We start from the raw sequence: 13,000 nt of genomic DNA, 5'->3' as shown, positions 1-13,000 counted from the left end.
CCCCCCAGGCCACTTTTCATTCAGTGATTTAGGGCCGGTCAGGTGCCTGGTGTATTCAGGTTTGTTGTTGTAAGGCTGGCTGGCTGATAAAAGTGCCATTAGAGGGCAAGCAAGCTAATAAATATACACAGCATGATGCAGAGCTTGCCTGGAGGGTCCTTGGGAAAACATCTGTCTGGTCTCTCCCCTATGTTATAATGACTGCATGTGCACATAAGGTGTTAAACAGGTGGAACATTTTTGGCAGTCCCTAGACTCCAGGAGGGCTGCTTTCTGACTTGTGTGAGAGACTGGCAGGGACAGGAGTCATATTACAGGCAAGTAGCCTCTGTGTGGGACTGCAATACAGATAAGCTCTCTGCTCCATCTCAGGCTATTCTCAGTTTCTCTCCACTCCTCCTCTCTCTGGGCTAGTGTACGCCAAAATCACAATAGCAATCGCTAGCAATTTCTGAATGCGATTTTCTGAAGCGATTTTCAGAGTGATTTTTGAATGAATCGCTCCAAAAAATGCTACATGTAGCGTGTTTGCGATTTTGAAAAAAACCACAACGCTGCTGTGAGAACACTGTCATAGGGTAACATTAGCCAAGTGCTTTTCAAATCACTAGCGATTTGAAAAACGCTCAGAAGCGCTCTTGGTGTGCACCAGCCCTCCCTCATTCACCTTACCTAGTGCTGGGTGTCTGTGTCTTCTTGTCATACAGGAAAGCTAAATAAAAGTGCAATCCTGGTGAGGCAAATTATTATTATTCAGTATTTATATAGCGCCGCCATCTTCCACAGTGCTGTACAGAACATATTGTCTTGTCACTAACTATCTTCTTCCTTCTCGTTCAGCTTTTCTCTCCTCACCGTTTATCCCCTTCTCTGCATAAGGGCTCAGACACACTATAAGGGCCCTTTTCCACTAACGTTTGCGCTAAACGCCAGCGATTGCGATTCAGCAAGTCCCAAATTTTTCTTGGCAATTGCAATTTTGCTATGCAGTGCATAGCATAGCACAATTGCAGGAAAAAAAGGCTCCGAGGCATGATCGTGCTTTGGTAAAAAACGAATCGCGGTAGTGGAAATTACCTAGTGCGATTCCTATGTTATTTAGCAAACCCTAGCAATTTTAAAATTGCTAGCGATTTGCAATTTTGCGATTCAGCATGGCAATCACCTCAAGTGGAAAGGGGCCCTAAGTGCTTTTCTGAGCGATATTACAGCGATCGCAATTTTACCATGATTTTAATGTACATCAATGGGAGCCCTTTTTAAAAAGCTCTCAGAAAGTCTTGATGGCTAAAAAGTGATCATAAAAGCGTCTATAGTGTGTCTGCGGGTGAGTTGGGCGCCGGGAGTGCCGAATGATGTCTCTTCCTACTGCCAATATACTCCCTGGTGGTGCTAAATATTATTCCCCCTCTGAGTAGTTGCAACTTGGAGGGAGGTGTAAGTTGGGGTTCGGCGATCACCGGAGCCCCGAATTACCCTTACGCGCCCTGCACAGCTTATTATTGCTGCTATGGGGCTCCTGGTTTGGGTAACTGGTGCTGAGCGCCGTGCACCAAAACCGTCTGCTTTGCCTTCTTCCTCCTCTCTCCAATCTTGTTATTAGAAACCATAATCTATAGCTGGCCATACGTGCATCAATTGTTACCAACAGATTATTTCACTATGATCGAATCATAATGGCTTCTCCACCTGTCAGTACCGAGTATGGAGGTGGCCTATAGGGTTTCATACTATAGTAAAGTGGGTTGTGTGCAGGCAATGATGCACTGCCGCTGACCACCAATAAAAAGCAGGTAAGCAAGACATGCCTGTTGGGGGGGGGGGGGGGGGAGTTAAAACTGTGATGGACGGAGGGGTACCGAAACTTTGGAAATTAGCATTAGCGAGGCGGGGATCATAGTGCCAGGAGGGAGGTCAGTAAAGATGTTACCTGACTGAGGGAGATGGTGGTCCAGTAAGGGGGGGGGGGGTGGCATATTTGAGGGATTAGTAAAGATGGTGGTGAAGGGGAGGAAATAAGTGGGGGGTAGAGATGTACCGAACGGTTCGCCAGCGAACGGTTCCAGGTGACCTTTGGGGGTTCGCGTTCGCCTGCACCAGGCGAACTTATGCGGAAGTTCGATTCGCCCCATAATGCACGATGAGGGTCAACTTTGACCCTCTGCATCACAGTCAGCAGGCACATTGTAGCCATTCAGGCTACACTAAGCCCTGGAGCCCCCCTTATATAAGGCAGGCTGCGGCAGCCATTAGCCTCACTCGTGTGCCTGCTAGAGACAGACTAGGGACAGCTGCTGCAGACTTGTTCTTCTAGGGACAGATTAGTTAGGTTCTTGGCTGCTTAGCTTGCTCCTGGCTGATTGTAATTGCTTTTATAGCACCCCTCAATAGTGCTTTTTTTTCCCTGTGTGTCAAACTGACACTTTTGTTGCATGCACAGCCTTGCTAATTGATAGTGTGTGTGCCACTGCCAGCAGCCCAGCACATTCAGTGACTACCTGTGTGTGTGACAGGGAGCTGCACATTGTACTGCCCAGTACTGCATATACCCAGTACCTGTTGTGTTTACTTAACCCACCTCATCACTGCATATACCTAGCTTTGTGTTGAGTGAACCCAGCTCACTGCATCTAACTACCTGTTGTGTTCAGTGAACCTACCTCACTGCATCTAAGTACCTTTACTGTTCAGTGAACCCGGCTCACTGCATCTAACTACCTGTTGTGTTGAGTGAACCCACCTCACTGCATCTAAGTACCTTTTCTGTTCAGTGAACCCAGCTCACTGCATCTTACTACCTGTTGTGTTCAGTGAACCCAGCTCACTGCATCTAAGTACCTTTACTGTTCAGTGAACCCAGCTCACTGCATCCAACTACCTGTTGTGTTCAGTGAACCCACCTCACTGCATCTAAGTACCTTTACTGTTCAGTGAACCCAGCTCACTGCATCTTACTACATGTTGTGTTCAGTGAACCCAGCTCACTGCATCTAAGTACCTTTACTGTTCAGTGAACCCAGCTCACTGCATCTTACTCCCTGTTGTGTTAAGTAAACCCAGCTCACTGCATCTAAGTACATTTACTGTTCAGTGAACCCAGCTCACTGCATCTTTCTACCTGTTGTATTCAGTGAACCCAGCTCACTGCATCTAAGTACCTTTACTGTTCAGTGAACCCAGCTCACTGCATCTTACTACCTGTTGTGTTCAGTGAACCCAGCTCACTGCATCTAAGTACCTTTATTGTTCATTGAACCCACCTCACTGCATCTAAGTACCTTTATTGTTCAGTGAACCCACCTCACTGCATCTAAGTACCTTTACTGTTCAGTGAACCCAGCTCACTGCATCTTACTACCTGTTGTATTCAGTGAACCCAGCTCACTGCATCTAAGTACCTTTATTGTTCAGTGAACCCAGCTCACTGCATCTTACTACCTGTTGTGTTCAGTGAACCCAGCTCAATGCATCTAAGTACCTTTATTGTTCAGTGAACCCAGCTCACTGCATCTTACTACCTGTTGTGTTCAGTGAACCCAGCTCACTGCATCTAAGTACCTTTGTTGTTCAGTGAACCCAGCTCACTGCATCTAAGTACCTTTATTGTTCAGTGAACCCACCTCACTGCATCTAAGTACCTTTATTGTTCAGTGAACCCACCTCACTGCATCTAAGTACCTTTACTGTTCAGTGAACCCAGCTCACTGCATCTAACTACCTTTTGTGTTGAGTGAACCCTGCTCACTGCATATACCTAGCATCCCCCCGATATGGACAAAATGGACAAACCAGGTAGAGGAAGAGGTAGAGGCAGACCCAGAGGAAGGCCACCAGGCACCAGCAGGTCTGTGCGAGGTGGTGTTGCTGTGATTTTGTGCGGACCTGGCCCAAAATACAGTGCTCAGAAGAAGGCACGTGCCATCACTTCCCAAGATCAGGACGTGCTTGACGATTTAACACAGAACACCTTATCTCCCGCAGCCACCAGCGCTACAACAAGCACCACATCTGCTGCATTTGACACTTCGCAGGAGTTATTTGGTGGTGGTGGTGAAATCACTGATTCACACCCACTACTGCAACAACAAGAAAAAGGCGCAGGTACACCACCTCATACGTCTGAGTTAGGTGGCGATAGTATGGACGTAACGTGTGAGGAGGGGGATGATGAACCACCTGAAGTTGGTGCAGTTGAGGAGGTGTCTGGGGAAAGCGAAGCTGGCCAGGAGGATTATGATGACGATTATACGGATACCACATATGTTCCCGGTAGAGGAGATGACCAGGGGGACAGTTCAGAGGAGGAGTCAGAGAGGAGTAGGAGGAGACGACTCCATGATAGAAGCAGAGGGCGCTCGTCCTCAGAAACAGCTGGGGGCAGTGTCCGGCGCCATGTATCGCCAGCTATGGCCAGCCAGCCAACATGCCCTTCAACGTCAGCTGCTGATGCCACCGTAGCGCCATCACCCAAGGGAGGCTCAGCGGTTTGGACATTTTTTCACGTGTGTGTCTCAGATCGGAGCAAAGCCATCTGTTGTCTCTGCCAGCAAAAATTGAGCCGTGGAAAGGCCAACTCTCACGTAGGGACAAGTGCCTTACGAAGGCACCTGGAGAGAAGGCACAAACAGCTATGGCAAGAACACCTGAGGAAAAGCAGCACCCCTCAAAAGACAAGCCACCCTCCTTCTCCTCTTCCTCCTTCAGGTGCATCGTCTTCATCCACTTTCTCCCTTGCACCTTCACAGCCACCTTCCTCCACACCGCCTCTTCCCTTCAGCGGTTCCTTCTCCTCTGCCCACAGCACTACCCAGCTGTCCGTGAAGGAAGTATTTGAGCGTAAGAAGCAAATGTCTGCCAGTCACCCTCTTGCCCGGCGTCTGACAGCTGGCGTGGCGGAACTATTAGCTCGCCAGCTATTACCATACAAGCTGGTGGAGTCGGAGGCTTTCCGTAAGTTTGTGGCCATTGGTACACCGCAGTGGAAGATACCAGGCTGCAATTATTTTTCACAAAAGGCCATACCCAAACTGTACCGTGCAGTTGAGAGGCAAGTGGTGTCATCTCTGGCACACAGCGTTGGATCAAGGGCAGGGGCGTCTCTAGCCATTTTGTCACTCCAGGCGAGAAATCCTGTGGCAGCCCCCCCCCCCCCCCCCGTGATTGCCCCCAGTCCCATACCCCGCACCCCTCATGGTGAACACCACTCCTGTGGTGAACCCCACCCCCAAGACCCCCGAAAATCATAATGCAGCAGCGTTTCACCAGAAAATGTACTTATTGCGGCATGGGTTCACCAGAAAATAGTTGTTATGCAGCAGAGCGTTTCACCATAAAATATACTTATTGCGGCATGCACTCACACACACCACACACAGTACACACACACACTATACACACACACACACAGTGTACACACACACACACACAGTACACACACTGCACACAACATACACACTATACACAGTACACACACACACACACACACACACACACACACACACACACACACACACACACTAGACATGCACAGCACAGTACACACACTATACACACACACACACACACACACACACACACACACACACACACACACACACACACACACACACACACACACAGTATACACACTGCACACAACATACACACACACACACAGTACACACACTGCACACAACATACACACTATACACAGTATACACACACACACACACACACACACACACTAGACATGCACAGCACAGTACACACACTATACACACACACACAGTACACACACTGCACACAACATACACACACACACACACACACACAGTACACACACTGCACACAACATACACACTATACACAGTACACACACACACACACACTTTAGACACGCACAGCACAGTACACACACACACACACACACACACACATACACACACACACACACACACACACACACACACAGTACACACACTGCACACAACATACACACTATACACAGTACACACACACACACACACACACACAGTACACACACTGCACACAACACACACACACACACACACACACACACACACACACACACACACACACACACAGAGCACACTGTACACAGCACACAGTAGACATACACTATACACATACAGAGATAGGAGGAGTGGAGTGAGACTGAGAATAGCCTGAGATGGAGCAGTTTATCTGTATTGCAGTCCCACATTACACAGAGACTAGTTGCTGGTAATAGGACTGCTGTCCCTGCCAATCTCTTACACAAGTCAGCAAGCAGCCCTCCTGGAGTCTAGGGACTGTCAAATCTTTTCAACCTGTTTAAGACCTTATCTGCACATGCAGTCATTATAACAATGGAGAGAGACCAGACAGATTTTTTCCCACTGACCCTCCAGACGAGTTCTACATCATGCTGTGTATATTTACCAGCTAGCCTGCCCTCTAATTGCACTTTTATCAGCTAGCCTAGTATTTTACATTGCCTTACATCAACAAACCTGAATACAGCAGACACAGGACCAACCCTAAATTATTGAATGAAAGGCGGCCTGGGGGGAAGTCAATGCCTGGCTGCTACACAGTCTCTACATCCACGCAGTTAGCAGTATCAGAGAGAGAGGGACTGAATTCTCAGGAGTTGGACTCAGGAGCTGATGATGCTGTACTCCTCGGATCCCTGACTAGGATGAGTGCCTTCTCTCACTGACTCATTCATTACTGTGGTTCTTTGAATCATTGAGCTGAAGTCCAGTCAGCCCCGCTGCTGCTGTGTAAACTGACACCTGAGTCAGCTGAGAGGCATTTCTTCTCTCACTACTCAGTGCAGAAGCGCCCTTGCCTCTTCCTGTCGCCTTAGGCGAAAATTTATAGCTGCCTAATGGCTCGGACGCCTGTGATCAAGGGTCCACCTGACCACGGATGCCTGGTCTGCCAAGCACGGGCAGGGCCACTACATTACATACACAGCCCATTGGGTCAACCTGGTGACCGATGGCAGCAAACAGGAAGTACGTGGCTGCGCAGCGAACCGACTTGTCACACCTCCACGGCTTGCAGGCAGGCCTCCAGCCACCTCCTCTCCACCTGCTACCACCGCTTCGCTGTCGTCATCCTCCTCCTCCTCCTTGGCTGGTGCCGCGATCTCCTCTCCAGCTACACAGCCCCAGCACCCCAGCCTATGCTGCATGCCAGGTACGACGGTGTCACGCAGTGTTAGACATGTCTTGCCTGAAAGCGGAGAGTCACACTGGAGCAGCTCTCCTGGCTGCTCTTAACAAACAGGTGGAGCAATGGCTGACCCCGCACAAGCTTGAGATCGGCAACGTGGTGTGTGACAATGGCAGCAATCTCATTGCTGCGTTCAATTTGGGAAAGCTGACACACATACCCTGCATGGCACATGTGCTGAATCTGGTCGTGCAAAGATTTGTGTCCAAGTACCCAGGCTTAGAGGACGCCCTGAAGCAGGCCAGGAAGTTGTGTGGGCATTTCAGGTACTCTTACAAGGCCATGGCACGCGTTGCGGACATTCAGCGTAGAAACAACTTGCCGGTGAGACGCCTGATTTGCGATAGCCCGACTCGCTGGAATTCCACCCTGCTGATGTTCTCTCGCCTGCTAGACCAGGAGAAAGCCGTCACCCAGTACCTGTATAATTACAGTACAAGGACACAATCTGGGAGGATGGGGATGTTGTGGCCCAACAACTGGACACTGATGCGAAATGCATGCAGGGTCATGGAGCCCTTTGAGGAGGTGACCAAACTGGTGAGTCGCGATGAGGGCACCATCTGCGACTTGATCCCCTACGCCTACTTCCTGCAGCGTGCCGTGTGTAGAGTGGTGGATACAGCTGTGGAGGAGCGTGAACGAGAAGAGTTACAGCAGCAGGAGTCATGGGAGCCATTTACACCCGAACCCAATTTTTCCACAACACCTGCGGCAGCACAGAGGGGGGAGGAGGAGGAGGAGGAAGAAGAGGAGTCGTGTGGGGAAGGAGAGGAGTCAGTCTCTGATGATGGTGATGATGAGAAAGGTGTTTCTGTGGAGGAGGAAGAGGCGGCGGAAGAAGAACAACCGCGGCAGCCGTCACAAGGGGCTTCTGCTGCTCCACGTTCCCGTGGTATTGTTCGTGGCTGGGGGGAGGAAGAGGAGTTGCATCCCGTCACTGAGGAAAAGCAAGAGGAGATGGAGAGTACGTCTGCATCCAGCTTTGTGCAGATGTCCTCTTTCATGTTGTCCAGCCTGTTGAGGGACCCCCGTATCAAAAAACTCAAGGCGAATGACCTGTACTGGGTGGCCACGCTACTAGACCCTCGGTACAGGCACAAAGTGGCGGACCTGTTACCAACTCAACACAAGGCCGAAAGGATGCAGCAGTTGCAGAACAAGCTGTCGATGATGCTTTACAATGCGTTTAAGGGTGATGTGGCTGCACAACGCAATCAAGGTACCACTGGCAGTAACCCTCCTCCTCCCAAGTCCACGCAGGCAAAGACAGGACGCTCCAGCGATCTCAGGGTGATGTCGGACATGCGGACGTTCTTTAGTACAACTCCTCGCCATAGTCCTTCCGGATCCACCCTCCACCAATGCCTGGACTGGCAGGTAGCCGACTACCTGGCCTTGAGTGTGGATGTAGACACTGCGAAAAGCGACGATGAACCCTTGGACTACTGGTTGTGCAGGCTTGACCTGTGGCTAGAGCTGTCCCAATTTGCCATACAAGTTCTCTCTTGCCCTGCCGCAAGTGTCCTGTCAGAAAGGACCTTCAGTGCAGCTGGAGGCATAGTTACTGAGAAGAGAAGTCGCCTAAGTCACGACAGTGTTCAGTACCTGACCTTTATCAAAATGAATGAGGAATGGATCACGGAGGGCTACTGCACGACCGAAGACTAAGTCAGTCCCCACACACAGCATCTCTGCCTGCAGGCCGCTTGTCTTCTCCGCCACCACCAACAGGGTCCAGGACTCTAGGCGAATTCCTGAATTTTTAAGGCCGCTGCTAGCAGCGGCCGCTACACTAATTTTTCTGTTGCGTGTACATGCCTGGCTAATTTTTCTGGCTGCAGTGTGGGCGGCTGCAACAAAAAAACAAAAGGCATGTACATGTGCCCATCCCCCTTCGTGATCATTACCTTGCCGCGGTGAAGGGGCTTGTGTATCGCAATGACCGCCGGCTATTTCAGTGTCTCGGGTGGGGGTGGCACACAAAAGATAATAAGGTCGTTGCTTCATTGTGGTCAGACCAAATTTGTTCAGCTGGACAGTCACTGTTGTTCTATCATTGAGCTACCACAGCCCGGCGACCATATGGGCTTGAAAAACGCCACGGCCTACACTCTGGCCATGTTGCGCACCAGTCCAGCACGGCCGTCACTACGCAAACAGCTGTTTGCGGTGCGTTACACAGTGAGCAGTTTGGTGTGTCAATGTGAAGCAGAACTCTAATTACTCTCCCTGATTGATGTATACCCATGCAAGATGTTTGAAAGCACTTTAGGCCTGCAATTTAGCATTCAATGTGATTTCTGCCCTTAAAACGCTGCTTTGCGTCAAATCCAGATTTTTCCCCGGGACTTTGGGCATGTATCCCACTCCGCCATGCCCCCCTCCAGGTGTTAGACCCCTTGAAACATCTTTTCCATCACTTTTGTGGCCAGCATAATTTTTTTCTATTTTTCAAAGTTCGCCTCCCCATTGAAGTCTATTGCGGTTCGCGAACTTTTACGCGAACCGAACCTTCCGTGAAGGTTCGCGAATGGGGTTCGCGAACCGAAAATCGGAGGCTCGCAACATCTCTAGTGGGGGGGGGGGAGGGGGAGGAATGAGCTTTGGGGAATGAAAGTTGCCATACATCTGTTCACTTGACAGTCGATTAACCAATCGTTTCAATATTATCGAACCGGATAAAAATTTTGGGTGGAAATTGGTTGAATGTATCAATCTGAGATGTTGGGACATCTCAGGCCAAGGTGGTTGTCAAGTGCGATAATCATGGCATGCGATAACCACAAATGAAAGACGGAAACCCCAGCCGTTGCCCCTCAAAATGTATTGAGTGCCCCCCCCCCCGGTGCCTGTTCTTTACCTGTCCCACTGTTCCTCGAGTGTCCGTGCTGTATTTCCGCATTGGCGCTCCATGTGACTACTGGCATATACGGCGTGGGGTGTGTGTGTGACGTCATTTGGGCTGGGGCTGTCATGATAAGGGGCCTCTAGTTTGTGTTTCCGCCCAGGCCAAAAGGTCCCAGTCCGCCCCTGCCTACAGGCGCCTGATGATGGAAAGGCGGATCACTCCCCTCCCCGAGTGCCTCCCTCTCTCCTTTCCTATGCAGAGTCCCAAGCAGAGTGTAAATTAGAGGTTACTTATCCAGTTCTCAGCATTCTAGTAATGAGATCTCCCTTCAGTTGGGGGCACCACTAGATACTTAATAATGAGGGTACCTCAGGCTACCTAATGCTAAGGGGCTTCTGTAGCTACCTATGACTGGGAAGGGAAGTAAGGGAGAAGTGACAGTTGAGACAGCCAGCAAACTTGCGGTGCGGTTTGGCGGGGGTTTGAAGGTTCATGGAAGGTGAAGTCTAGGATGCCAGGACATCTGTGCCTATAGGCTCCTGGGATGTAAATCCGGGCCTGGTTACACTTTAAAAAAGATATACAGATTGGTCAGCAAGCTTGAAGCTCATAGTGAACCAGAACTCTTAGAACTGTGTAAGGGGGCTAAAACAGTCCTAAAACACCAAACAGATGCTAAAACCAGTGGCGGCGCCACACTGGGGCTTACCCAGGCTTAAGCCCCAGCTGTCAACCTCTTAGCCCCCCTTAAAGCCACCCCCACGGCGGGCCGTGGCTGCGCGGTTCAGAACGTCGGAACTTGGAAGGAAGGAGGAGGAGGAGGAGGAAGAGGGCTGGCCTGTCAGACGTCCCTGCCTGTAATTATACTGACAGGTGCAGCCAGGCCCTGTCAGAGCAGCCCGCAAGGGAAGGGGACATTCGGGGCAGTTAAATTTGAGTCACGTCACGTGACGACGTCCGTCACGTGACACTCACGTAGTGTGCAGCGCGCTCAGTCTCCCCTTCTCCTGGCTCGCACAGCTTCAGAGAGAAGCTTGCCACTTTCGCTCCGTCCAACCAACAGCCGTTGTAGGTGGCAGCAGCAGCAGCACCGGGGACTCAGTGCAGCCAGCCACACCAGACCAGACTGTGTCACTACTAGTGACTCGAGGTGGGTTACCGTGGGGTAGGCAGCCAACTTGAATGATTTTTTTTTGGGGGGGGGGGGGGGCATGTGAGGCTGATGTGACATGTGAGCCTGGGGCTCCCAGACCCAGACTACCACCAGCCAGGCCTGAGCCTCCCTCTCTCTCTCTGTCTCCCCTCTACTCCCCAACCCACCCCTCACCACCACCAGCCAGGCCTGAGCCTGGGGCCTCCCTCCCTCTCTCTCTCTGCCTCCCCTCTACTCCCCAACCCACCCCTCACCACCCAGGCCTGAGCCTGGGGCTCCCAGACCCAGCCCACCACCAGCCAGGCCTGAGCCTGGGGCCTCCCTCCCTCCCTGTCTCTCCTCTACTCCCCAACCCACCCCTCACCACCACCAGCCAGGCCTGAACTGGGGGCCTCCCTCTCTCTCTCTCTCTCTGTCTCCCCTCTACTACCCAACCCACCCCTCACCACCACCAGCCAGGCCTGAGCCTGGGGCTCCCAGACCCAGCCCACCACCAGCCAGGCCTGAGCCTGGGGCCTCCCTCCCTCTCTCTCTCTGTCTCCCCTCTACTCCCCAACCCACCCCACACCACCACCAGCCAGGCCTTAGCCTGGGGCCTCCAGCACACCACCAGGCAGGTCAGAGCTGCCCTAGGGCCCCCATCCCACCACTACCACCACCAGCAAGGCCTGAGCCTGGGGCCTCCAGCCCACCACCAGGCAAGCCAGAGCTGCCCTGGGGCCCCCAGCCCACCACCACCAGCCAGGTCTCAGGCCTCCAGCCCACCACCAGCCAGGCCTGAGGTGCCCTGGGGCCTACAGCCCACCATCACTAGCCTGACTACATATACTGGGGACAGCTATACGCCTGGCTACATATACTGGGGACACTGGCTGTCTGTCATTATGTGCATTAACTGGTGAAACGCTGTCTCTCATTACATGCATTTACTGGGGAAACGCTGTCTGTCATTACGTACATTAACTGGCGAAAAGCTGTCTCTTATGTGCATTTACTGCAGAAACGCTGTCTGTCATTACGTGCATTTACTGGTGAAAAGCTGTCTCTTATGTGCATTTAATGGGGAAACGCTGTCTGTTATTACATGCATTTACTGGTGAAAAGCTGTCTGTCATTACGTGCATTTACTGGTGAAAAGCTGTCTGTCATTACGTGCATTTACTGGTGAAAAGCTGTCTCTTATGTGCATTTACTGGTGAAAGGCTGTCTGTCATTATGTGCGTTAGCTGGTGAAAAGCTGTCTCTTATGTGCATTTACTGGTGAAAACTGTCTCTTATGGGCATTAACTGGTGAAAGGCTGTCTGTCATTATGTGCGTTAGCTGGTGAAAAGCTGTCTCTTATGTGCATTTACTGGGAAAATGCTGTCTGTCATTATGTGCATGAACAGGTGAAAAGTTGTCCCTTATGTGCATTTACTGTGGAAACGCAGTCTGTCATTATGTGCATTAACTGGTGAAAAGCTGTCCCTTATGTGCATTTACTGCGGAAACGCAGTCTATCATTATGTGAATTAACTGGTGAAAAGCTGTCTCTTATGTGCATTTAATGGGGAAACTGTCTGTCATTACATGCATTAACTGGTGAAAAGCAGGCTCTTATGTGCATTTACTGCAGAAACGCAGTCTGTCATTATGTGCATTAACTGGTGAAAAGCTGTCTCTTATGTGCATTTAATGGGGAAACGCTGTCTGTCATTACGTGCATAACTGCTGAAAAGCTGATTCTTATGTGCATTTACTGGTGAAAGGCTACCTGTCATTATGTGCCCTCGTG

The sequence above is a fragment of the Hyperolius riggenbachi genome, chromosome 2, assembly GCF_040937935.1.
Source record: "Hyperolius riggenbachi isolate aHypRig1 chromosome 2, aHypRig1.pri, whole genome shotgun sequence".
In the NCBI taxonomy this organism is placed as follows: domain Eukaryota; kingdom Metazoa; phylum Chordata; class Amphibia; order Anura; family Hyperoliidae; genus Hyperolius; species Hyperolius riggenbachi.
This window is presented reverse-complemented; position numbering follows the sequence as displayed.